General features: G+C 43.5%; 1 protein-coding gene across 2 annotated transcripts in view; it reads right to left on the bottom strand.

Annotated features, from left to right (window-relative positions):
* SHROOM3 (shroom family member 3) overlaps nt 1–13,415 on the bottom strand; it is a 63,466-nt gene extending 50,051 nt beyond the window's left edge. For both annotated transcript variants that reach the window (XM_061192383.1, XM_061192384.1), the window contains exon 1: nt 13,285–13,415. The gene's annotated coding sequence lies outside the window, so the exon portion shown is untranslated. The remainder of the gene's footprint in view (nt 1–13,284) is intronic.
* Between the last annotated feature and the right edge of the window lie 14,009 nt (nt 13,416–27,424).

The raw sequence follows: 27,424 nt of genomic DNA, 5'->3' as shown, positions 1-27,424 counted from the left end.
TTGGGGGTGGAACGGGGTTGGGGAGAGTCCAACAAGAGGCTTTCAGAGAAGTAGGAGGAAAACTAGGAGAGTATGGGAGTTTCACAGCATCCTAGCGGGGAGAACAAGGAGGAGGAACTGTCAATCATTCCAACTGCTACCGAGAGGTTAGTGTGATGTGGGTACATGCACGTCCACTGGATTTGATGACTGATGAGTCTTTGCAATGGAATGACAGGGGCAGAGGCCTGATTAGGATGGGGTAAGAGGTGAATGAGAGATAAAATGGAGACAGCAAGGGCAGATCATTCTTTCAAGACCTTGGCTCTAAAGGGGAGAAAGAAGGTGGTAGCTAGGAGGCTAGAGGGGGCCAGGGAGTGAAAAGGATTTGTTCTTGCTGTTTTGTGTTAAATAATGAGAAGTATGAGCAAATCTGTAGGACACAGGGAGTGCACACATGCACAGCCCAAGACACAGGACGAGGAGAGGCTGACGCTCCTTAAGACTCATGAGGAAGTAGGCAAGGATGGGATTCTAGAGCACACGTGGAGGGCACGACCTTATGTAGGAGTAAAGGCAGGCCCACTGAAGTAAATGAGAAGAAAGGAGGAGGTAAGATGTTGATGCTCGTATGAAAGGGAGTGGGTAGGAGGACAGCTGGAGGGACTTCACACCCACTGTCCTCTATCTTCATTAGGAAGCCCAAAGAGGGAAAAGTGAGGGGCTTGATGTGGTGGATGGGGCTCAAGGGGCATGACAGATGGGGACTGAAGAGTTGAAACTGATTAGGGATACTTAAAAGATTTAATAACTAAGATATGGTCTCTGCCCTTAAGGAGCTTACATTCTGGTGGGGAGACCAGATGAAGTATTCCTCTAATAAATAATAAATCATAAAGAAATAATTCTTACAGTAAAGATAAAGTAAGTGCCCAAGACTTGCAATGCCAAGACAGGACACCCAACTTGGGGAGCTGCTTCTCTGGAGTAGATTGCAGAGGTTAACTCTTTGTCCTGGGGTAGGGGGTAGATTTCATCCCAGGTGTAATATTGATACATTAAGAACAGGGTGCTTGTGAAACAAGCAAATCAGTAGGCTCTGAAAAACATACCCCTTTCTTTTGGATGCAGAACGTATGTTGGGAGGTTTCAGAGATAAATCTTTGTTTTATAAGATTCTTCCAATATGTACAATTAAGTGATGAAATGAGGAAAAAGAACAATGAAAAAGATGACCAAAATGTAGCCCACCGACTCTCAGACCTTGCTGGAGCAGGGTGGGTGTGTGTGTAAATCAGTGAAGCCTGAATAAAGAGCAGCTTGGCAACATTCAGCAAAATAATTTTAAAATAACATATCTGTCAAAAGATTGAAACACAACCTAAATACTCATCAGTAGCAGACCAGTTAAGTCAGTGTGGTACCTCCACACAATGGAATATGTATGTGGCCATTAAAAGAACTGAGTAGTTCTATACATATGGATATGGACATATCTCCAAAATATATGGTTAAAGGACAATTGTAAGATACAGAACTGTGCGTACAGTATACTGCTGTATGTGGGGGAAAACATACGTAATCACTTACGTTTAGTAATGTAAAGAGTATTTCTGGAAGAATACTTGAGAAACTAGAACCAATGACTGCCTCTGGGGAGGAAAACTTATTTTTCACTCTATTTCCTTTTCTAACTTTTGAATTATGTACTATGTACATGTGTTACCTATTAAAAAGCCAAGTATTTTAAAAATAGCCTCTCATTTTGAAAATATAATTCACTGTACCTGGAGATAACCAAAAAAGTCAAACAGCTGTTTATTGACTTTTTCAATGATGCAAATAATTTAATAAGCATTCCTAAAGAGCACAGCATGCTTTTACATCTTAGGATCACTCTGATCTTAAAGAAGATAAGGAAATATTTTCCTAAAGCATATTACATCATGAGCATATCAATAAGAGTCAGAAGACGATTTAGTTTTAAAATTGAGCCAACTAAGTTTTGTGTGTGCATGTAATTCAAACAAAGCCCTTTTGTTGCATTCCTAACCACAAACAAGGAAGCTTAATTGCGTAGGACGGGTAGGCTGATGAAACTGGAACTAGCAAGTGACATGATGTCCTTCTTAGATGATTTTGCCCTAACACACAGAGAGATTCAGGAATGAAAGCATATTTTGGAGAAATCTACAATAAAGCAGTTCACGTCTTTCGAGCAGTATTCACTGATCACCTACTATGTGCCTTCTACCCTGCTGAAGCACAACTGGAGCTCTGGGAGGTCACAGATGCCCTCAAGGAGTTTATAATCTTGTTGGGGAGCCTCAGATGCAAGAAAAAGTATTAAAGACCATCAGAGTATTACTCATTCACTCGAAAAATATCTGAGTGTCTACTGAGTGCCAAGCATCATTCCAGGCACTTGACACACAGTTTCTCACTTAACCTTTATACTGTATCTTTATGATACAGGACCATTAATGAGAAAATGAGGTAATCAAGAGAGACTAAACAACCCATCCACAGTCACAAGGGTTGTGAGGAGCAGAGCTGATATTTAAACTCAGGCATCTGTCCCCGGAGCCTGTGTTCTTAACTTCTGAGCAATGAGCAGTATAAAAGAGGTGAGCTGGGCCGAGTAGAGAGACAGACAATTAACAAGTAAGCAAATAAACAGGGAATTTTCATGTAGTTATAAGGGCTCTGAAGGAAATAGAACTGGGTAATGTGAGAGTGTGACTGAGGATCCTGCTTTGGATCAGGGACAGCCTCTTTGAGAGAGTAACATCCGAACCAGATCTAAATGATAAGAAGGAATCAACCTTGCAAAGAGCTGGGGGCAGAGAGTATTTAGCGCAGAAACAACACAGAAACACAAAGGCCTTGAGGCAGGAATAAATTTGCGGATTTCAAGAAGCAGAACAGACTGTAGCCAGAGCCTTGGGAATGAAGAGCAGATGGTAGGAAAGTCATGAGATCATACTGGGCCAAGCTAGCTCCTGAGGATTTTGGTTTAAGCACCAAAAAGCTCCCTTGCTGCCAGTGATCAAGAATGGGGTCTGAAGTTGGCCCAAAGGCCTGGCAGTAGAGTGGGACTTTGGATGACCTTGAAGCATTGGTATGCTTTGGATAAATGGAGAAGGTGACAACCACCACTTGGATGATAAGAAATTCTAAGAGTTGGAGTTAATTTTTTTGTTGATGCTGTTCTTTGATGAACTGTTATGACCGAGACTTTGCTTGGGCTCTTCTGGGTGCACTAACTTTATAAACCATGCTAGTTATCAACTGGACATGAGTTGAACATGTAAAAATACCAAATACACTCAATACCAGCACTACCAAAGAAAACATCATGTTTCTTAATCCACTTACTAACCCCCATCTGCCATCATTTGTTTAGTACACAATGCTATAATAGACAACAAAGTCCATCATAACAAGATTCTAGTCTTACCCACTCCCCCCAAAAAAGAAAGAAAAAACACTAATATCAATGTATTCTGTAAATTAGGTTTATCAGAATTAACATATCATGGATTTGGGTTGAGAGTCTTCATGATATAATTACTGAACACTTTGTGCTTAGCAGGGGATAAAACATGTTTCTTAAGGTTCTTTTGTGTATCACTGTTATTTTTTTCCCTATTTTTCCTCATCTTTTAAAAAGTTATGAAATACTTCAAACATACATAAATGCACTCAAGTGAATATAAAAAACACTAATGTGTACTCATTACCAAAATTTATCAAATCTTAATATTTTCCCCATATTTACTTCAGGTATTGTTTTGAATAGGTAATTAATTCACATAATTTAAAAAAAAAAGATCAAAGCCATTAAGAAGTCTTACTCTCCTTCCCAGCCCTCTCCACCCATTTCTCTTCCCCCTACAGCAAACCTCTGTGGTTAATTTCTTATGTACGTTTTCCAGTGCTTTGTTATGCAAGTATAGGCAAATATGAACATATCTCTTTTCACCCGCTTCACAAAAGGAAAGCTATGTGGTGTTCTACCCCTTGCTTTTTTGAACTTAACAACATCTACTGGAGATCATTCTATATCAGTACTTACAGAGCTTCCTCATAGCTTTTTTTTTCCCCCCCTTTTAGCTGCCTGGTATTCCATCGTGTGCATATAACATATTTCTTCAACCAGACCCTTTTTTGCTGACACTTTTTGATTTCCAGTCTTTTGTTATTACAAATAATTTCAATGAATAACCATGTCTACACACTGGTTTCTGTCTGTGTCCACATATCTGCAGAAATTCCTAGAAGTGGAACTGCTAGCTCAAACTAAAATGCACTTGCAATTTTGGTAGTTATTGCTAAGTTATTGCTAAGTTGCCCCTTTCATGCTTTAAAGGGGAAACAAACTTAACATGAATAATTAAATGTCATTGTGCAAGTGATTCTTAGGGGGGGATTATAATTACACCTTCTTTAGTATAGAAGAATAGATGATTCATATTTGAACAACAATGCCTTTCTAGGCATTTCCTGTTTATAGGAAAATTATGTGCCCCAAACACTGATGATAAAAATATACAGCCACTGAAAACTAAGACCAAGTTAAGACGCACTGGGCTGTACTCATAGCACTGTTTCATTCATAGATCCAGATGAAACTCTCTCTGGAATAAACAAAAAATCACCCTATGTTGAGATATGTTTTCTACATGTTCACAGAAGAGAGACAAGCTCTCAAGAACTTTTAGGGTTGAAAACACCCATTATCTTCCAAAATGTAAAAAAAGGTGTAATTGTCCCTTAGCACACAGTTGGCAAAGACATTGCTTTTGAGATATCCTTTGGCCCTTTTCAGCATCCCTAACCTCTAGTTTCTATGACTACTGGGCTCCTCAAGGCTATACTCTGACTTTTTGGATTCACAGAAAAATCTAACAAGCAAACATTTCCGAGGCTTTTATAATTGCCTAACATCTGTGTCTTTAAAAAGTGGTTCAGTGGGTAGAAAGGTATGCATTAAGTAATATAACCCCATGGCAACACACAGTCCCGTCTGGAAAGAGAAGTTCTTTCAAAGGTCACATCTTGATAATATGCCCTGGGGACTTTTGGCTTTGGCAACTGAATCACAAGTAAGAGTGAAGTCAGCTAACAGACAGACGACCTAAGACTCTAACATCTAAAATTTGCATAAAAGGTAAAAAAAACCCAAAAAACCTTTTCTTGTAAGATACTTTATCCCATTCCTCCACACCTACTCCAACATCATTTCACTGCTAGATTATCTCCTCCTCACCCTCCATTTTGAAACATTTTTTAAAGATTAAATTTGATTCATGACCACACAGAACTATTACCATAAAAAAGAGGGCACAGCCATGGGGGTGGGTGTTTTTCACTTAGCCACCAATGGGTGATGATGTTGAAATGTCTTTTTTCTCAATATGCCCCCCTTTCTTCCCTCTTCCCCTCAACTCTGACATCTACAGAGTAATCAGGATAGTCAGCTCTCCTCCCCACACTTCAACGTTTGCCTATATGTCATGGCAGAAATTGACACGAACACTATAACATCTTTGCTCTGTAACAGCATTCATGTTTGTTTTTCTTTGACTTTCAAATTCAATTACAATAGAATCACACAGCATACATAGACTAGCATAAGCGCTAATTATCCACAGTTTCTTCTTGTCAACTCTCAATTTGCGACTGGGCATTTTATTTGTTGGAGGAAGGAAGGAGGGACTGGTTTTTACTGATTTCTTGAGATATCGGATATTATGATTTAAAATTTTTCTCCTCTACTACTCTACTCTACTCTACTCTACTCTGTGTCATAGAATATGTTGCCAGGGCTGAAAGAGAAATCACTTTCATGCTGTTTGTTTTTATCTTCCACACAGAGACACACGCAGACATCCACAAATATATGCTCATGGACCTCAGAGAGGATGAGATAGTTACAGAGAACTAGAAACGCTGTGTGTGCCCCAGAATTGTTTGGAGGCTCTCCCAGAGGACCCCTGTTGGGCAAATGGGGAGCGGCTCAGCAGGACACGATGAAGGTGCTTAGGGCTCTTCCCCTGCACCCAGGGGGCTGCAGGGCTGAGGGCAGGAGGGGCAGGGTACCCACCACTACAGCTGGGCACCCTCCTCCTCTGTGGGTAATCCCACAGAAGATTGTCCCCTCTGAGGGTTTAAAGGATACCCTTTACACCACATACCAACCAAGATATTTCAAAATCAAGCTAATTAACTTTTATGCAATGCTAAGGTATAAGTTAAATTTCATTTGCCAAAACAGTAACGAAAAGTTTTTTTTTGTGAGGCCGAAGCCTTACCTTTTGGTAGTGCTTTTTTTCTAAACACCATCCCTTTCAACAAAAACAAATAAATGCTCCCCAAACTTCTAACACTAAAGACACTGAATTCTCTTTTGGAGTAAGTCATGCATTGTATCGTGTTTTTCTCTTCTCTATTTCACTTTCTCCTCATTTAGAGGAAGAGGCTGCAAATGAGAAGTTAAAGGCAACAACAACAACAGAAAAAAACAAAAGGACAGAAAGCATTAATTTTAGATGGGGACCTTAAACAATGGTCAAAAGAAGAATCCATATTTTAAAATCATACCAGAAAAGACCCAAATGAAAAGAATAGTGAAGGTTTTAAGGCAAAGTGGATGACAACTTTATGAACACTTGCTCCAGCCCCTCAGTTCCTACCTGCCGGCATTTCCATAATAAATTTCACAACAAGGAGGAGTTTAGCCACCACCACCATTCACACATAACCTGACACTGTTGGGGAGAAAATAATAAAACTCAGAAGAATGCTCTCTCTTATTCGCCTTCAAGTGAAAGGATGCCAAATAAAACTTGAAAAAGCAGCCCTGGATGCCTCTCTTTATATATGTGTTTTATAATCTAAGCAGTTCATATTTTCTTTTTTACCTTTTACATGGTATAATAACAAAATGAATGCCCGTAATAATAAAGTAAATATTCAAGTCACCTGGAGATCCAGAACATTACCACTACTGGTGCAGCCACCTGTTCTTTGCCATATCATATTTCCTTTTAAGTAAAAGCATCTAGGGATGCAAACATTGGCATTAAGCATAGCTCTGAACAAAAATTTCAAATCAAAGATTGTATAAGGATAAAAGCTGAATTCAAATTATTGTGAATAAGGGAAAAGATAATCAAGTATTTAAACCTTCAACTGTGATGGAGGTAAATACTGTACACCCAGCAATCTCAATACACACTTCTTTTCATGTAAACTCAAAGTTAAATGAGAAGACCACACCTTTTCTTTAATATTGAGACTACACTTGCAGGTTCCTTTTCTTTATACAAACGTTGGCAATGAGAATACAGAACTTGGCTACTAGTACATAGATAAGTAGCCATTCCTTGTGAGTAAAAGAAATTGTTTATTTGAAATTCCCTGGGGAAATGGGGAAGCAAAACCATGAAGTACACAACAAAAAGCAACTGCTAATCTGAATGAGATAAAAAGCCACTCTAAATACGTACATCACAAGAAATACGGTGACTGTATATATAGGAGAGAAAATGATTGAAAATTTCCACACAGAAATATTAATAGCACACTGAATTACCCGAGGTGCTCAAATAATGAGAATTTTCATGACAACTTAGAGAAATGGGCTTAAATTTAATATGTGGTTGGTTATTAATTTTTCTTTATAAATAGATATAGCACAACATCAGAAAGATACCTGTGAAAGGCTTATCAGTTGAGAATCCTGCAATGCAAGACTCATTCTAACATAACAGTGGGCTTACCTTGTGGCAAAGAGAATCATCCTAGATAACAACCCTCTGGCCAACTGCATGTCATATTCAGAAGTGGGATAAAAAGCCATTTCATCCTGTTAACTGCTCTTTCTCTTCCTCCCTGGGCTACAAAGGCTTCTCAACGATTCCCTGCAACTCCCATCAGACAGCCTGAACCGCCTGGAACTCACTAAGCTCCGTGCAAGTGGGAGGGACTCATTCCCAGCCACCTCTGTAGATTGCCCATTAAAATTCAATTCCTGCTCTCTAAGAGGGAAGAAGAGATAGTGACCCTTAGTAACTTTCCCTGAGAAGAACCAGCATCTGAGACAATAGCACACAGCTTGGGAATGCCAGAATTCTATTCTGTGGGCAGGAGGAGGAGGGAAGGAAGGAAAATCATCTGCTGATAAAATGCATCAAACTGCAATCAGGAAGTTTCCTTTTTCATTGATCTTCTCTGCTAAACCTGCACCCTCCTCCACGTGCAAAAATGCTGCTGTCTGCAAAAATGCGCGTTGATTGCTTTAAGCTTCCCACCCTTTGGAGGCTACTGAAAGAGGTCCTACACCAACATCCACGGAGGCTTCCTGAGACACACTGTCCTGAGCTCACTATGTCAGCAGGAAGGGGACAGAACTCACTGCCAATGGAAGTGCAAGTGCCAGCTGCTAACCTTGCTGCCCAAATAAGGATGAATGAAGAGTCAAAGCCTGAGCTTCTATGACCCATTCATCTCAATTTACTTTACAGAGCACATATCACCATGTATGGTAAGTGCTTACTGATTAGATGAGATGGTCATTATAATGATGGTGGTGACTGGTGGTGGAGGATGAGGAAGGGTCAGGAAGTTCATGGAGGAAAGCACTGGCTTGGAAAATCTTGAGTTTTAAGCTGGAACATTTTGTCTCTTGAACTAACTCATTGAACTACCCTAGCCTGAGGCTTGACAGATTTTAGGGAGAAGTTCTGCCGAGATAAGTTAGATCATAGGACTCCTATTGACAAGTCAGACAAGAGAGAACTCAGGGATCCAAGCAAAAAAGGAAAGGTGGGATTGGATGTGTGCGAATATTAAGCCCTGGACCACTAAGAGCTTCTTTCTCTCTTTACCTTGGTGGTTTGGCTGGTCTCTGTATATACCTGGAGTGAGGGCGGAGGGGAGTTTCTTCCTTTTGCTCTTTCCTTTTTCTTATAAATAAGTGAGAAAATCCTTTCTGGCTATTTTCTCCATGAAAAAGGAGCTACACATACCCATGACCCATTGGACTTGGAATTAGCTCATGAGGTGATCCCAGCCCTTTTCAATTTCAAAATCGGTGCAGGCTTCTGTGACCTGTCATGAATTAGATTTGCTCAGTGCCCACTACTAACCTTCCACCTGAACACCTGTGAGACTCCTAGGATGATAAGCACATCATGTCTGCTCTGTCTGAAGACATCAGCACCTCACCCCTTCCCATATTTCAAAACAGGACTTAGACCACAGCCAGCTTGAAAGAATTCTCAACGGCCAAAGCTGGAACAATTTGAGCAATAAAATATATAACAGTATTGGATTATAACCCACAAAATAAAATAATAGGAAGGAGTCCTTACTGATATAAATAGTAAGGATAAATAAATAAATGGAGGAAAGAGACAGCTCTTCATTACAGAAGACTTCCAATTAATAAATGTGGGGGCTTCCCTGGTGGCGCAGTGGTTAAGAATCCACTTGCCAACACAGGGGACATGGGTTCGAGCCCTGGCCTGGGAAGATCCCACATGCCGCGCAGCAACTAAGCCTGTGCGCCACAACTACTGAGCCTGCGCTCTAAAGTCCGCGAGCCACAACTACTGAAGCCCGTGAGCATAGAGCCCGTGCTTCACAACAAGAGAAGCCACCGCAATGAGAAGCCCGCGCACCGCAACGAAGAGTAGCCCCCGCTCACTGCAACTAGAGAGCCCGCGTGCAGCAACGAAGACCCAACGCAGCCAAAAATAAATTTAAAAAAATAAAAAATAAATAAAAATAAATGTGGAAGGAATGAAGGAAATACAGACTCACCTTTAGAACATTACAGTAATAATTGTCACAGACAATATCTGTTGATAGATGCTAAAATCAGTGGGAGAAAGTTTGAGGAAAAACAGAATATTTGTATAGCCTCAAAGCTATCTCTCCCCAAGATATGTATTCATTTACAAGGAGACAGACAATAACTTTACAGTGAGGAAACCTGGCAACTTCACCTTAACCAGGTAATCAAGGTTAACATCACCAGTAGTAAAACATATTGACACCATGTAACCCGGGAGAGGACACACTAAGAAGGACACATCACTTCGGTGGTATTCTTGCCAAAAATGCTCAACCTCAATCCAACCATGAGACAGTATCAGACAAACCGAAATAGAAGGCATTCAACAAAATAACTGGCCCATACTCTTCAAAAGTGTCAAGGTCATAAAAGACAAGGAAAGACTGAGGAAGTATCACAGATTAGAGGAGACTAAGGAAACATGACAATTAAATACAACGTAGGATCCTGGAATGGAAAAAGGACATTAGCGGGGGGGAAGAAAGGTGAAATCTGAATAAAGTCTATAAAGCCTTAGAGTCTGTAGTTGATAGTATTACACCAATGCTAATTTCTTAGTTTTAATATTTACACTATGGTTTTCAAAGATGTTAACATTAGAGAAAGGTGGGTGATGGGTGGATGGGAAATCTCTGTACTATTTTCACAGCTTTTCTGTGAGTCTAAAATTATTTCAAAATAAAAAGTAAAAAACAAAATGGGCAGGATTTGGGATCTGAATAAATTGGATGAGAACCACACCAATTTCCAAGTTCAGTCCAACATCAGTAAAACCTGGGTTGCAGAGACCTCAGAGGATAGGGAAGAGTTATGAGGTGGACTGTTGTAGGGGCTTATGATATACTTTTGGAGACAAGACACACACAAGTAAAATTCTTAGAGTATAAGTAGAGTAAAAATTCCAGCCAATAGGGTAGGAGCAGGCGTGATGTATGCAACATCCAGGTCATGACTTTTTCAAAAGGAAATTGCTTGCCTATCTGCTCCCTTACAGTCTCCCTTCATACAGACACAGCATCATGAGCCAGTCTTGACCACGCTGGTGAGGGCAACCCAGCTTGTTTTAAAGATAATCGCTTCATGGTTATAATGACAATCTCTGCATGGTTAGGATGCCAACAGGACATACATTGAGGTTCATTTGTTTCATCCAACTGTTAAGGATTGTTTTATGAAATATTTCAATTGTTTCAAGCTCAAACCCAGGTCTGTGTGATTCCACTCTTCACGCTCTTAGCCCCACCTAGTCTCAGCTCTTCCTGCCTTCTGGCGAATGGTCCCACAATTACCCCAGTGCCCCATGGCTGAAACTTAGCAGTCACACTCTTTAATCTCCCTTCTCCCTTCTCCCACCCTCACCTGCTCTTGATCTGTCTCCTAAATTCAAACCAAATCTGTCTCATCTCTTGTCCCATCACCACCTGCTAAGTTCAAGTCTCGATCATTGCCCACCCAGGCCAGGGCAGTAACTTCCTAACTACGACTTTCTGGCCTAAAGTACTTTGGCACTGATGCTACATTAACCTACACACCTCAGTGAAGTCTCGTTAAATAAAAGGCTCTGATCCTCTACATTTTGAAGATCCTAGGAGGCTGAAAGGAATAGCAGTAACCTTGGGGATTCTTCTTCTTCAGGCTGTCCCTGGAGCAACCTTTTGCCAGCTGCTTCTCTTAGAGATGGAGCCTTCTGCAAATCTCAGCCTGTCCTCAATTGGTATGTTCAAACCAACTGAACCAAAAAAGGTTCAAACTTTTTTGAACCAAAAAAGTTCAAACCAAAAAAGGATTCTTCTGAATCCTTTTTTCAAAGAAAACCTTACAAAGAATCTTAATGTAGACACCATATACAAGTGTTGTTGGATTATAGGAAATATAACAAATACTTTAAGGTATACTTGCATATCCATAAACATGGGTAATTGCATAAATCTAAGTTTATAATGTTTATTTATTTCTAATCCAAGCCCACGTGTCTACATGAAAGAGTCACGCCCCCCAAACTGAAATCAGGATAATTGACAACGATGATAACCAACATCTACTGAGCGCTTATGATGGGCTAGGTACCACTCTAAGTGTTTTATGTATATTAGCATTTTCAATCCTTTCAGCAACTCTTTGGGGTAGATTAGTTATTAAACTCATTTTATAGATTGGAAACAAAGTTTAAATAACTTACCTGCAGTTATCTATTAAGTGGCAGAATCAAGATTTGAATTCTAGGTAGGCTGATTCCACAGACCACCCCCCCCCCATCTTACTCACTATATTATACTGCCTTTCATGCTGGCACACAGATCTATGTGACAGTGATGAAAGGCATGATGAGAATGATAACCAGGACATCATTATACCACCACCTAATGTTTACTTCACCTGACATTTATTTCTTGTTCCCCACGAGCGGGCTCTGTGCTAAGTGCCGAATACCTTATCTCATTGAATTCCCACAGTTGTCCTAGGAAGTAGGTTCTGTTACGCTGATTGCTGAGGCAATAGAGTGGAGTGGCTGTGAGCTCAAACTGCCTGGATTTGAATCCACCGTCTCCTAACAAGATGCCTTTACACTAGTGCAAACCTCACAGCACTGGTGTGAGAATTTGATGAGGTAGGCAAAGCCCTAGCACACAGAAAGCAGAGATAAGTAGCTGCAAATTTTTATTAGACCAACTTTGTAATCTCAGGACATTCCTCAACTAGAGATAAGACGTGTTCAGTGAATATCAGTTCAAAGATGAATCAATCTTGTTGTACAATGTAACGCATTAGTCATTTCCAAAGTGTAAGATGTTGGTGTATCTCTTTTAGTGTTTTTAATTAGAGCTTTAAATACAGTTGTCAATGTATTTTTTTTTCTTTTTTTTCTTTTTTTTTTTAAATTAATTAATTGATTTATTTATTTTTGGCTGTGTTGGGTCTTCGTTTCCGTGCGAGGGCTTTCTCCAGTTGCGGCGAGCGGGGGCCACTCTTCATCGCGGTGCGCGGGCCTCTCACTATCGTGGTCTCTCTTGTTGCGGAGCACAGGCTCCAGACGCAGAGGCTCAGTAGTTGTGGCTCACGGGCCTAGTTGCTCTGCGGCATGTGGGATCTTCCCAGACCAGGGCTCGAACCCGTGTCCCCTGCATTGGCAGGCAGATTCTCAACCGCTGTGCCACCAGGGAAGCCCGTCAATGTATTTTAAAAAAGATATTTGCATCAAATGATTTGAGGGACCCCCAGATTACCTCCCAGGAACTTGATGCTTCTTCAGAACCTAGTTTGAAAACTGTCATTCGGGTGGTTATCCTTCTGAACCCCGAGCTTCCATCTGACCTCCTCGTTCAGCCCCTCCTCAGCTCTCTCACTCGTCTGTGTTCTTGACCAGCCTTGCCCCCAATTCCCTCTTCCAGCAGCCAAGTCCCTCTTCCGAACCGCTCAGCGCAGCCCTCCGTGCCTCTTACCTGTGCTTCAGCCGAAGTTTAACCCCTCCTGACCATGCTGCTTTCCTGTGCTGGGGGTCAGAGGTCAGGTGCTCTGGGCCGAAGGACTCAGAGGTGCCTGTATCTGCAGGGTCTGGGTCTGCACACGCATCTCTGGCAAAAATAGGAAAACAGGAAGTTGAGCATGATGGTGTTCGTGGGCAGGGGGCACGAATGAATCCGACCTGGAAAATGCATGAGAATTAACGCTGGGGTTAGAGGAGAGCAGCACAGCTGAGCGTAGAGGTCTAAGCCTGCACCCACCTAGGCGCTCTGCCCGAAGGAAGGCAAGTGCGCTACCGGGGGTCTTCATCCTCTCTTATCTGTGTTTCTGTGAAGCAATAACGTGCACTTCCCAATCTTAGAATACCAGATTTTTCCAGCCAAGGGGGAAAGAAATATATATTGACTGTTATGAAGATGAACCCTCCTATAACTCAGTAGCCATTGGTAAGTAAGTGAAAAACTGGCCTCACTGAAGCAAACTGTCCAAGAAGGTGGTTCCCTGAGACAAGTCCCCGCGGCCTCCTGTCTCGGTTTCGCTGGAAGGAGAGCGATCCTCCAGTACAGCAGCCCTCGCTCCGTTCAGTGGGTGGCAGCTCAGGAGCACATGCCAACCCTTGAGGCCGAGCTATTTCAGATTGTTTAGATTCCACTGTGCTGCAGGCAAGCCTTCTGTGTGTCCATTTAACGCCCCCCGGCCCAGTCCCTAACACCATTCCCATAGCTCTTTCCCTCCATACTCCCAGGCAGGCAGAGAAAAATGTTAAGCCCCGAGCGCCCAAGGCGTCCCACCATGGGAACACATGTATTTCTTCTCCGGAGGAGAGTCTTGGCTCCTGAATTTCCAAACACCCTGACTGCACCTTCAAGGCCTCCTCTAGATCAGACTGTCTGTCCCCTGCATCAGGTTCCGAGGAGGGTTTGCCACACTGGGTACCAGTGGTGTGTTTTCGTGTGTGTCTTTGAGAGCCAACTGGTAGCCCCTGCCCCACGTCCTGTAAGCAGGCATCTGGAGAAGGCGCAAATGCCTACTGTTTCTCCTCTGCATAGGCCTTGGCTGAGAAGGGGTGGGATTATGAATGGTGTTGATCTCTTTGTATTTCAGGACAGGGAGGGAGATGACCAGGCAGTCAGCAGGGAGTTTCTACTTCTAAGCTAAAGTTTTCATCTTTAGTTTTATCTAAGCATCATTACCTCCTTTGTGACATTACTTTTCTCACCAAATTTAAGATTCCTGGCTTTGAGTATATTCACTATTCCCCTAGACTTGAAGTCTGAAGACCTGGTTGAGGTTCTGTCACTCGTGAGCTGAATGACATTGGGAATGTACACACTGAGCCCCAGGCTCCTTATCGGGAATGTGAGAATAAGAGGCAGAGCACACAGTGTAGGAGCCTGGCCCTGGAGTCTGTGAGCCAGAGGCCTGGCCTTACCCTCTGACCAGCTCGGGTGACCTTGTCCTCTCTGTGCCTGTTCTCTCGTCTCTGAAATGGGTGCAAAGGACCAATGGCTTTCATAGGGTTGTTGAGAAACTTAAATAAACTAATTCAGATAAAGCACTTAGGATAGAGTCTGGTACATATTCGGCCCTCAGCAAATCAGCTCCTGTTATTATATGTATCCTGCAGAGTTGCTATAAAGTTTCTAGATAATGTCTATTAACTGTCTAGCATAGTGCCTACACATGGGGTAATGTGCTTAATTAACGAATCATTTTCATTACTGTCTTCAACAGTACCTTCATTTTAGAGCTCCTTTCAGCTAAGATGTCATGTAAAATAGACACAATTAAAAAGACCTAATTTATGCTGGAAATAGCAGCAGAAAGAGTTTTGTCCAGAGTTAGCATGTCAGAGTCTTTTGCAGAATTCATCATGCGGTCTCCAATTAGGATTTCTACAACCCTCAGCGGCACCAACCCCAATGGCCATCTGGCTTAAGCTGAGGTGGAAAGTATACTCAAAGGTATCTCATCATCACATGAACATAAAGATGACACAGACATACACAGCACATCCAAGACCACCCATTGGTAGAATCCATTCCGACAGCAAGCTTGCCTTTCCAGCTCTCCTCTAGACCCTGACGTTGTCTGCTGGGGAAAAACAATGAAGACCAGGCCTGAGCTTTCAAAAAAACATTGTGGCATTTAATAACTTCCTCATTTTTTTTTTTTTTTTTTTTGCCTAAACTACAATTGCTGGCTCTGTCCTTTCTGCACAATGGCTGAGCCCTTTTCTCTTTCCTTACCCCCTCCGCCCTCTCTGGGAGGCACCAAGGGACAGAAAGTCCAGGGTGAAAGCTGTTGGAGTGAAGGGCTGGCAGGAAGAGCAGGCAAATGGGAAGGAGATGGAAGCAAGAACATGAGACTGTCTTATCTTCTTAAGGATTTTCAGTGCATGATCCTTTTCAACCCTGGCAGAGACGAGCACCCCAGCGATGCCCTCCAGGGGACCAGCTGACATTAACAACTGGGTGCGAGGGTTCATAAAACCAGGGTTGGGGTTGATTGTTGCTGACAGCGGCCCCCAGGCTAAGTCACAGCACAGCCTCCCTGCTAATCTTCACCTCCCCCCACCCTGGATGGGCTGGCTCCTGAGTAGGCCGTCTGGATTCACACTACCAAGGAGGAAACAGGCTGGAAGGAATGCAGGAAGAATCACCAGCACCCAGAACACTGCTTTTCTGGAATAACCTCCTTCTGGAATAACCTGGACAACAAATACACATGTTTAAACTCACATGTTCTAATGAAAAGAAATTCCATAGTGAATCTTGTTGGCAAAACTAACGAGATGCTTTTGAAGGCTCTTTTTAATATTGTTTCTTGCTGTTCTCCAGTCTCAGTATCACAAACTATGAGTGAGGACACAGGAATCAGAGCTCACTTGAGAAGATTTAACGGGGGCTAAAAAAAAGATTGTGATCCACTCTCCCAGTATCATCTTTCTTCGCCAGATAGTTAAGAAACAAAAGATCCACGCCAACCACCTACGTATTTCTACTCTCTATGATGAGTACATTCATATTCCCAGCCCGCACTCTTCATAATTCATGAATATGTACGGACTGCTTTACTATTTGGTATTTTAATAGAGTCCTTAAGTGCTTTCTGAACTGAGTTTCAGCCAATATTGAAGAAAAAGTTCTGGATCGTCCTGTTTCTGTAGCTCTCTTGAGCACCATGAAAACTGGGGAGGGTCCGGGGAAGCTGGAGAGAAAGACATACAGAGCTGGGCCGGGCCCGATATCGTGGTCTCTCCAGATGCCTTGCGCTCCTGGTTTCTACTGCGTTTAGATGGGGATGGGCAGGGGGGCTCCTATCTCCTTAGCATGGACCGTTACAACCTTAGGAAGAGCTTGGTTCTCAGAATCAGCAGTTTCGTCCTTTTGGTTGTGTTTTATCCAGGAACAGCTTCCATGACAGCCGCATCCATTCCTGTCCCCACCAACCCAGCACCTACCCAGCAGCCGGCACTACCTTTAAAAAAAGTAAGTGGATTATGTCATCTCTAGTAATAAAACTTGTGTAGCTTCCCCATGCACTCTGGAGGAAATCCAAGTTCCTTAACTTGGCTGTGAGGTCTCCAGTGACCTGGCTCCTGCCCACCCTTTAACATCTCCCCTCTCCTTCGCCCTGTCCTCACTGGCCTGGCCTGGGCTCCTCAAGCCTGGCAAGCTCTCCACTTCACACATGAGGGTCCCTCCATCTGGAACAGTCTTCCTCCCGATTCTCCGCCTGGCTGGCTCCTCCTCAGCCTCCTGGTCCCAGGTGGGACATCACCTCCTCAGAGACGGCTTCCTCTACCTCAGAGAGTCTCTTCCCGGCACCTGGTCTTTCCCTTGGTTGCACTTGGAGCCGCATGTAAATGTTCATTTGCACACAGTATGTACCGGACAATAAGTGCAACAAGGTCAGGGCCCATGGCTGACTTTTCTTCAGTTTTGTGCTTTTAAACCACTACATACCCAGGGCCTGAGACAGTGGGTGGGTCATGGGAGGCACACAACACAGATTGATAGAATGAATCATAGTTGATTGTAAAGGGAATAATTGTGTAATGCATCCAAGGTGGAGCTCTGTGCCCTTCAACTCTTAAAGGCATTAAATTGTTTACAATACATGTTTTGGGGAAGGTAGGGATCTCTTTTCTTGTAGTCACTTTCTACATAAGGTTGTGAGTCGATTTCTTTGTGAAAGTAGAATTCGGCTCTAACTCTTGGTCCCTGTCATCAACAGCTGCTTTCGTGGAGTAGAGAGCAGTGTTGGGGGACCACTGGCCAAGCCCTTCGACAAACAGTTGGTGCAGTTCAGCGCAGTTCTGCCGCCTTATGTTTCGAAGGAGCCAGAATGCCTTTTGAGATTAAGCAGACAGAAGTGCATTTACACAGGGCTAAATTGTCCTCAGAGCCCTCTGGAGAAATTCCTTCGGATTTAGGCTGGGTGCTCGCGTGTATTCGTTTTCATAATTTGCTTCATGAAAAGTCGTGTTCGTGGTTTCCTAGGTTTCTATTTTCTCTCTGTGCCACTCTGTGTCCATCACGCAGGAAACTGGTCCCACCATCATCTCTGCATCCTGTTAGCAGGCCTCTTGTATCATCACCTCAGGCTCCCCAGCACTCTTCCCTTCAGTCTCTGGGAGGCGGAGAGGGCCTGGATTCTCGGCTTCTTCAGTGTGCAGAGGAAGATTTTAAGAACTGATGCCCTTAGGTTCAGAGTTGTGTTCTTAGCCTAACGTAGCTGTTCTTCATTTGCTGGTGACTGGGCATTTATCAAAGGTTTCACAGACATGCTCAATGAACTCCCCTTTCTTTAAAAGCCCTTTGTTCCTATTACTGGCCTTTTGGTACCTATGTATTTAGACTTAACCTTTCGGGTCACTGTCCCTTCATTACTCTCCTTTCTTGTTTTTTAAATCATTATTTACCATCTAGGAAGCTGTTCACACTGCACTCTCTCAGGCCTGTATCCTACGCAGTGCGTTCCATCACAGGCATGCCTTTTACTTGTCCTCAAAAACCTCTTCTTGGGCTTCCCTGCTGGCGCAGTGGTTGAGAATCCGCCTGCCAATGCAGGGGACACGGGTTCGAGCCCTGGTCTGGGAAGATCCCACATGCTGTGGAGCAACTAAGCCTGTGCGCTACAACTACTGAGCCTGTGCGTCTGGAGCCTGTGCTCCGCAACAAGAGAGGCCGCGATAGTGAGAGGCCCGCGCACCGCGATGAAGAGTGGCCCCCACTTGCCACAACTAGAGAAAGCCCTCGCACAGAAACGAAGACCCAACACAGCCAAAAATAAATAAATAAATAATTAATTAAAATAACTTAAAAAAAAAAACAAACCTCTTCTTCCTGCTCACCCACCTTGGTTTGGCAGCGTGGTTACTACAGGGGGGCCATACATAACCCTTCAGCCATGCACAGATGTGCTTTGTATGTCTCGGCCCTGTGTCTGTTTGTACCTCCTGCTCCCCTTGCTGATGCTTTTTCTCGCTTGATTTCCCCTGAAACCTCCCAAATGGATCAAGTGTACAATTTATACCATTGACATTCAGCATATTTCTGACTCTTTCTGAAACCACAAGCCTAACTGTCTCCAGATCTTAAGCCCGTGACCTCTATGCCAGCCTTGCACGGAGACTGGAAAAGGGTGGGTAGGGGAAAAAGCCAAATGATTAGCCAGATCTTTTAACCTACCTATTAAATATTTAATCTGCTCTGGATTTACTTTTGGCTTCAGTCCCTCCACCCACTGGGCCCTATGACATAGCTAGCCCAGGGCAAGCGCATAAGAAAACCAAGGGCCCTCATGCAAGGGCTTATATTAAACTGGTGATATCTTTACCACTGGAGCATCTGGCCCTAGCACTGAGTCTGATCTTAAATCAACTCTAGTGAGTAGCGGGCTGTAACTTGAATGAACAATGTAGATTCCGCAGCCAGATGCTTGGGTTCCTATTCTGGCTCTGTCGCCTAGTAGGTGTTTGACTTTGGGCAGGTCACTCAACCTCTTGTGTCTCAGTTTCCTCCTCTATAAAGTGAGGATAATCTTAACGCCTGCATCAAAGGATAGTTGTGAGGCTTGAATGAATTAATATGTGTAATGCAATTAGAACAGTGCCTGGCAGTGTTCACTTCTTACCAATAGAAAGGAAACTTACATTTCTTGGGCACAGAGTATGTACCGGATACTGTCCTTTAAAAAGTTATTCATTAATCTTATCATTTGAGACAGCAGTGATCCTCATTTTATAGATAAAGAAAGCAAAAAGAAAGAAAACAAGTAGAAAGAAGTCTGGCCAGAGACCATGCCACCCCTCACGAAATGCCTCTGAGGGTCCCGGGACTTTGCTTACTTTTTTCTTAGGCATCAGCCACATGCCAATCCACACTTGCCTGGCATTTCTGCCACATGACCCTTTTTCCATTCATACGAGACAAAAAGATACTAATGAAGACAAAAGACCAGCAAAAGTACCAAAATGTTACTACTGGGTGATAGGATTATGGGTGATATTTTTCTTCTCCTTCTCTATACCTTGCAAATTGTTTACAATTAACATTTATTATTTTAACTATCAGAAAAAGTAAAACTAGCCTTATTTTTTTTCCTTACTAGAATGGGTCTCAGTCTAATTTCTCCATATTTTTAAAGGAAAACCTTTGTCGGGAAATGGCAGTGGAGCTATCTACCCTGGGAGTAAATCTGGGCAGTGAAAAGACTTCATGCTGGTGGCAGGGTTTACTTTGGGATCCCTAATAACCATAGAAAAATACCTGGAGGAGGAAGCAAGATTTCTGGGAAACCAGTATCAGTAGAAGGTGATGAAATCGTCTTAAGAAAGTGAGGTCTCTGTCTTTCTTCCCTCCCACCCTCTCCTCTCCCTAGTGTCCAAGGAAACATAACAGTTCCGTACTTTAATATTATCCATTATAGCTTGAAAGTACCTTCCGTGCGTTAGTCCATTTGGCCCTCATAATAATGCTAAAGGGCAAGTACAGCAGGTATTATTTATCCCCACTTAACAGATGTAGAGACAGCCTCAGACAGGGATAGTTACTTGCTTGAGTTCAGGACTTGTAAGCTACATGAAGTCAGGGTCCCTAACTCTAACTTTCATGCTCTCTCTGTCATTTCATATTGCCTTTAGAGTCTACAATCCTAAAAATCCTCTGACACAGGTGACAAACAATACCAAAGCTTCTTTAAAGGGAAAGCTTCTTCAGAAGAAAGTCAAAAGTTACCGACGGCTACTGCTCAGATGGGTCCCCTCTCTGTCCCTAGCCCAAATGTCCCTAGATCTAGAGAAATGATGAGACCAGATTTTGGAGGGCTCCCCACCCTCACCCTTGCCACCCAGACTGCACCTTGACCCGGAACTTCCTCAGCCTGCTGATGTTGATACAGGACACGCTTCATGTCGAGACTCGGAGCACACTTCTACACCCAGCCCAATCATCCATTCACTCAATCAACAATCGCTAAGGGTCAACCACGGACCACACAATGGATTAGGCATTAGGCTTGCAATGGTGGCAAGCCTGTTTAGATAAGAAAATCTCCCAGTCCAAATTCCTAAGACCTCCCTCTCCCAGACCACACAGCACGGTGTAGTACCAGTTACGACCTCTAGGAGAGCATGTTGGAGAGGATCTACTAGAGATGAGAAGAGCAAGAAAGTGAACAAGAAGCAACATGGTGGGGGTCCCAGCAGCTTGGGCAGTGGCCAGGGAGCCCAGCTTTGTGAAGGCTCTCGGCGCACCTGGCACATGCCCACCCTGCCTCCACGATGCCCAAGAGGAAGGTCAGATCCACCCAGGGGGCAGCAAAGGAGGAGCTCAAGAGGAGACCAGCTCCTGAGAAAGTGGAAACAAGCTAAAAAAGGTGGTAGGAAAGGATAAATCTTCAGACCAAAAACTGTAAACAAAAGGGGAAAGGGGAGCAAAGGGAAAACAGGACAAAGTGGCTAAACAAGAGACTAAAGAAGATGGGCCTGCAGAAAACGGAGAAACTACAAACAAGGAGAGTCCAGCCTCCCGGATGAAGCAGCAGAGAAAGAAGCCGAGTCTGATTAATATCATACACGGTCTTATCAGTGATCCCTGTCTCCCTTCCTGTATACTCCAGAGGAATGTTTTTATCAACTATTTTGTAAATGCAAGTTTTTTAGTAGCTCTAGAAACATTTTTAAGAAGGAGGGAATCCCACCTCATCCCATTTTTAAAGAGGTGAAATCAGTTGCTGACTGTTTATTTTTCGGTACAGCCAGAAGATAGTGGGATGTTGAACATGGGAGGCTTTGATTATCTTGGGTGTCAACTTAACATTCCATGGACGGGGGTAATTTTTATATCCTATAATACAAAGCATACTAATTTGGAGTCAGTAGTGCATTTAGTATGTCTTGAACACTTGAAATTACTTCTCTTCCCATGTTGTTTTTGGTAGAATTGTTTCCTAAAGCAAACCACTCCTTGATCTTGGCTCTCCTTGTCAGAATTTTGTGCACTCTGTAATATCTTCGGTCATGGTCATCCAGTTTTCCTAGTAACTTTGTAAATGTGCTATGAACAACTGAAAATTTAAGTATGTGGTGTATATGGTATTAAATCATGAATTAGTACGACTTATGATATAACAGCATATCAAAATTTAAACATATTGGTACTTGATATCCTGTTAAGGAAAATTTGCCTCCGAATTTTAAGCTGAAAAGTCGCTGGAAATTCACTGGAATAACTGTTCAGAAGAGAACCACAACTACACAATTTTTTAGATTTTTGGTACGTACATTAAGAATTGTGTACAAATCGAAATGTCTGTGTACTCATCCTCAAAACAACCAGTAAAATCTCAATTATGAAAAGAAAAAATAAATCGACATAGTGGAAGTAACACAAGAAAATAGATGTGGTAATGCTTCCTCCCTTATTTCCATAAAACATTCGGAAAAAGGAGTTTGGATGGCTAAGTAGACACCAAAAATGGCCATATATGCATGTACTATTACAGAGGGAAATAGTACTGGAGCAGTAGCCGGGAGGCCTGCACTGGGTTGGTACAGATGTACTTTAGGGTTCCTTTTACCTTTAACAGTCTACAAACCAAGGGGGGAAAAGGGCATAAATGACAAATCCTGAGTGAGAAAACAATTTGTCGAGTATCTCCGTCCACAAGTAATGAGCACTTCCCACACGCAGATTCCAAGCTGGAATCTATGCAGAATAAAAGACAATTTCTGACTTCCAGCCTTGCTGGAGAGACACACAAAGGATCTGGAGCCAGATCAACTTGGGTTCCAATCTGAGCTCTGCCACTACTCTGTCTGAGCCTCACGGCGTCCTCTGTAAAAAGGGGACAGAGTATGATCTGCGTGGTGACACGGCTATGGGACTAGTAAGCCTGGCATGTGATAACCACTACAAGACAGGAGCTATCATCATTTGATCCAAATGACCTACATGAGAGAGATGAATGTGGGAAGTCACCCAAGGGGTGTGACAGGATGCTGGTATAACGATCGGCTCTTTAATTCCTTAGAAAGGGCAACAGCAAATGTTCAAAGCCTTTGGCGAGGGATATAAATATTTAACGCCACAGTGGAGGTTTTTTTCATATAGGAACAGGAAATATGGGGCATTACCTGGGCCCCTTAGGAACAGACTGGCACAGAGGACCCAGCAACCAGTGTGAAAGAAATGGTTCCTGGAACATCAAGGCTGACAGAATTGGCCTGAGGAATTCTTCTGGAGGCCTCCTCTCACCAGAGGTAGCCTCAGGCAGTGGGTAGGGATGGCACTCAGCGAAAGTGTCTGTTTTAAAAACATGATGAGCTTGGGCCCAGTTGTTTTTAGCCCCTGGAGTCCTCCCACCTCAGGCTCTGGGGAGAGAGACCCCTGCCCTCCTGCAGGCAGAAGTGGGTGGAAGGACTCTGGCTCTGGAAGGTCCCTGGGATGGCAATGCGGTCTGTGGGAGACAGGGTCTCTCTCCCATCTACTTGCAAATAAGTTGCTCCTGTCCTAGACCTGCCTGGAGAAGAGGGGGTAGACGTTAAAAATGTAAATGGACATGGTCATTCATTGGGAGAAAATAGGTCCCTGGCTAAATTTGGCAACAGCTGAGGAATCTTAGCAAAAATGAACTCACCCCCTTGTTTGTGAGGGAGGCCTAATCCTTACTTTGCCCAAGAGGATTACTGGGTCTTAGAAAGAAGCTCACATGCACTTTTTTTAAGCTCGTGCCAACTGCATTTGTGTCCACAATATCCAAGATTCTTTCTGCTTTTTAGGGTAGATAATAGACATTCCATGCTATTTAAATGCCTCCAAATCTCAAACCTAAATGTTTCCAACCTTTGCTATTATCCAAAGTGGGACTCTGTCTCCCAAGCTTTCCCCTGGCTGTTGCTTTATATTCTTTGGAAGCACATTTTAAATGGAAGGCAAGGTACCAAATTGCAGTCAATTTGTGGAAAAGTAATTGTTTGTGGTTTACAATACACCTTTTCAAGGTGTTTGTAACTATGGTTCCACTGGCTAAGTTTCTACTTATCTCCACCATTTTTCCTTTCCTTTGATTACTATAGGGTTAGTGTAATACAGTCCAGAGTTCTTTTTCTTTTCTTAAATCCTGTGTGTCCCCACTCAGCCCAATACTACCCTATCCTCTCCAGAGAATTCTGGACCCACTGACATACATAACACAAAAGTGGGACTGACATAAATCTGTCTTTAGCTTAGCATGGCACTCTCAAAACATCATTAAAAAATATTACCAATTGACACCTGTGTTGGACTTCACAATTTACAAAGTATTTTTACATAACATATTCAATCCTCATAATAATCCTATGGAGTGTTCTCCCTCTTTCACAGAAAACGAAACTGAGGCACAGGTAATTTAAATAAATTGCTCAAGATCACAAATAGAGTGGTAAAACACAGACTCAACACACTATAAGGCTCCAAAGCATGCCCTTAACCACGATCTACAACAGCCATATCACCTAGGGGCTCACATATCTGTAGATGGAACAAACTCTAGAAAACAGAGCTGCCTGATCCCAGGAAAAGCACAACAATTCTTCCAGTATTGGCTTCCTCAGGAGCGATGATCTGTGGTGGCTTCTATTGGTAGCCACTTCTCCTCACATTCACCACCAGGGCTGGTTAATTTCCACTTGTAGTTACAATTCCTGTTTCAGCTCTGGGGCCAATGGAACCCTAAATGAGAACGAATTTGGGCCTCAAACGGTATCTAAAGTGACAGCTTCAAGACAAACTCTGAGCTAGTCATGTTCTCCTCTTGAACCTCAGGTCCCCACATGATCCCCCAGTTTCCTGTGCCCGCCCGGTCCTCCAGGCTGGAGGAAAACCGGCCCTGGATACCAATTCCTTCCAGACCAGAGCCTGGTCTTGTGAATGCCAACTACGCATAAACAGATGGTACTGGGCACAAAAGCCGAAGCGAAAGCAGGTGGGAAAGTGAGTGGTCATCTTTATCTGATCGGGCAGAGCAGGTCCTACACCCTCCCCTGGGCACCAACACACAGGAGGCGGCAGCGGGCAGGAGCTTGGCAGGTCATGGGGCAGCCAGGCCAGGCCAGCCGAGGGCAGGAAATACCCTGTGAGTCGTGCATCACCCCTGGTCTCCCCTCCCACTAGAACGCCAGCATGCCAAGCCTGGGAAAGGTACAGAATCCACGACAAAGAGAAGGTACTGGGCTGTGACCCCATGTCATGAACCAGCGGCAGATGGGGGGCCTCCGCCCCAGCCAGACCTGGCTCAGTGGGGAGGCGGCCTCCTCTCACTGCGGAATTCCAGCTGCTAGTGGTGAAGAGGTAACCATGGGAACTGATACAAAGGGCTTAAAGTTGAGGGAAAGAGGCTGGAGGCGATGGTGAACAGGCAGAGTGGGCCTTCAAGTGACAGTCCTGCGATTCTCCTAACTTTAGCCGAGCACAGTTACTGTGGATCAGACTAGAGGCAGGCGGAGCTTGCACAGAGCCAAGCAGCCTCGAGGGGTCAGCGACAGCCAGAGAGCCAAGACCCCTGTAGGTTCTTCCTCCAGATTTCTTTTCTCCCCTTCAGAGAGCGGAGCCCCAGAAGTCTCGTCCGCCAGGAACTTTGCCCTGAGATAATGTGGCTCACTTGGGTGGACAAAACTGGTACATGGTGACATTCCTTCTAACACAAGCAGCACTTTGCAAAGGGGCTCCTCCTCATGCCCCCTGGCCTCAGCGGCACCCGCTCTGCTTGCTGGGGGACTTTCTGGCGTGTCTTAAACAGACCTGGGTGGTTGAGGAAATGGTCCTGAGATGCCGGCTGTCAAGCTACACTGCAGAGGAGAGGCATGAATGTTGAGAACATTAATACAGAGCATCTTGCACAAAAACCTGTACTCTGGTGGGGCGGAGTGGGGATTAAGTGAAAAGGCTCATATCTAAACAGGGAATTGTGTCTGTAGAGATATTTAACTACGTTTCCCCCTGAGGCATCCACATGTTATTTTAATTGGCCAATGTGACTTTGTATGTCTGCATTAAATCAGTAGGGTTCTCAATCTACCACTTGGGATTTCTTCTTATTTAAAGTTCTAACTCAGGGTTCTCCAGAATCTGGCAGTTGAGGAAAAGCCACGAAAATGGGGAACACAAAATATCCCGGGGCAACAGTTTACTGTTCCTCTTATTTTTTTGAAGTATAGTTGATTTACAATGCTGTGTTAATTTCAGGTGTATGGCAAAGTGATTCAGTTATGTGTATATATGTGTGTGTGTGTGTGTGTGTATATATATACATATATATGCATATATATTCTAAAGGTACACACTACTATACATAAAATAAATAAGCAACAAGGACCTACTGTTCCTCTTACTTTCAGGGCTCTGGAGCACACTTTTCACCCTGCCTTCCGGTGGAGACCAAGATAATATCACACCTATGTCAATCCCTACATGGGCTCCACAAAATCTAGGCCAAATCCACATTTTTTGTTCACAGACCAGAGAGGGCCACTCACAGGAAGACTGCTGAGGGGCTGGGGAAAGACCCTGACATGTTTATGAGCGCCTCTGCTGTAAGCCCCGCTCCACAAGGTTGAAAGTAGATCCATCGACCACTTAAGAACATACCAATTCTCCAGCACCAGCGTTCACCTGCATACAGCCCATAATGGTCGCCCTAGCACCACTTATTGGTGTAACTTTCTCCCTGCAGTAGTGAAATCTTAAAATAATTTTACCTAAAAGGGAAAAGTAACTGGCATCTATTATGTACCTCCTCAGTTGAAAGGCAAGATCTTGTGGGGTTCCAACCCTGGCACCTCCATGCCCTCAGCAAGCTATTTAATCTCTTCTGTGTTTGGGGGTTTCCTCACCTCTAAAGGGGGCAATAATAGTGCCTACCTCACAGGAATGCGAGGAAGATACAAGAAGAGTTTCAGACAGTGCTTGACTCTTAGCAAGTACTCGAGAGATATTAGATATTAATACCCACCAGGTGTCAGGCTAGTTATTTTTACATGTATTTTGTCATTTAATCCTTATAACAGCCTAATCTGATCTATATTAATACTTCTTTTATCACCATTTTGCAGATGAGGAAACTCAGGCTTAAAGAATTTAAGAACTTACCCTAAATCACTAGTAGGTAGTAGAGCTCAGATTCAAACCCAGGTGGTTCTGTTTCCACAGTCTAAGACCTTTCCACGACACTACACTGCCTTTATAGAAGACCATTTTGCTGTTATTTTTAGTAAGGATAAGAAGAAGAAATTCTGGTGTTTAAGAAAATAGTACCAATGGGGGAGAAAAAAAAACAGGATTTTAAACCTCCACCTTAAGCAAGAGGCTTTTTAAAAAAACCAACAAGGGCTTCCCTGGTGGCGCAGTGGTTGAGAATCTGCCTGCTAATGCAGGGGACACGGGTTCGAGCCCTGGTCTGGGAAGATCCCACATGCCGCGGAGCAACTGGGCCCATGAGCCACAATTACTGAGCCTGCGCGTCTGGAGCCTGTGCTCCGCAACAAGAGAGGCCGCGATAGTGAGAGGCCCACGCACCGCGATGAAGAGCGGCCCCCGCTTGCCACAACTAGAGAAAGCCCTCGCACAGAAA

The sequence above is a fragment of the Eubalaena glacialis genome, chromosome 5, assembly GCF_028564815.1.
Source record: "Eubalaena glacialis isolate mEubGla1 chromosome 5, mEubGla1.1.hap2.+ XY, whole genome shotgun sequence".
NCBI classification, from domain to species: Eukaryota; Metazoa; Chordata; class Mammalia; order Artiodactyla; family Balaenidae; genus Eubalaena; species Eubalaena glacialis.
The sequence above is the reverse complement of the archived record's forward strand: the minus strand, read 5'-3'. Positions and strand labels throughout refer to the sequence as shown.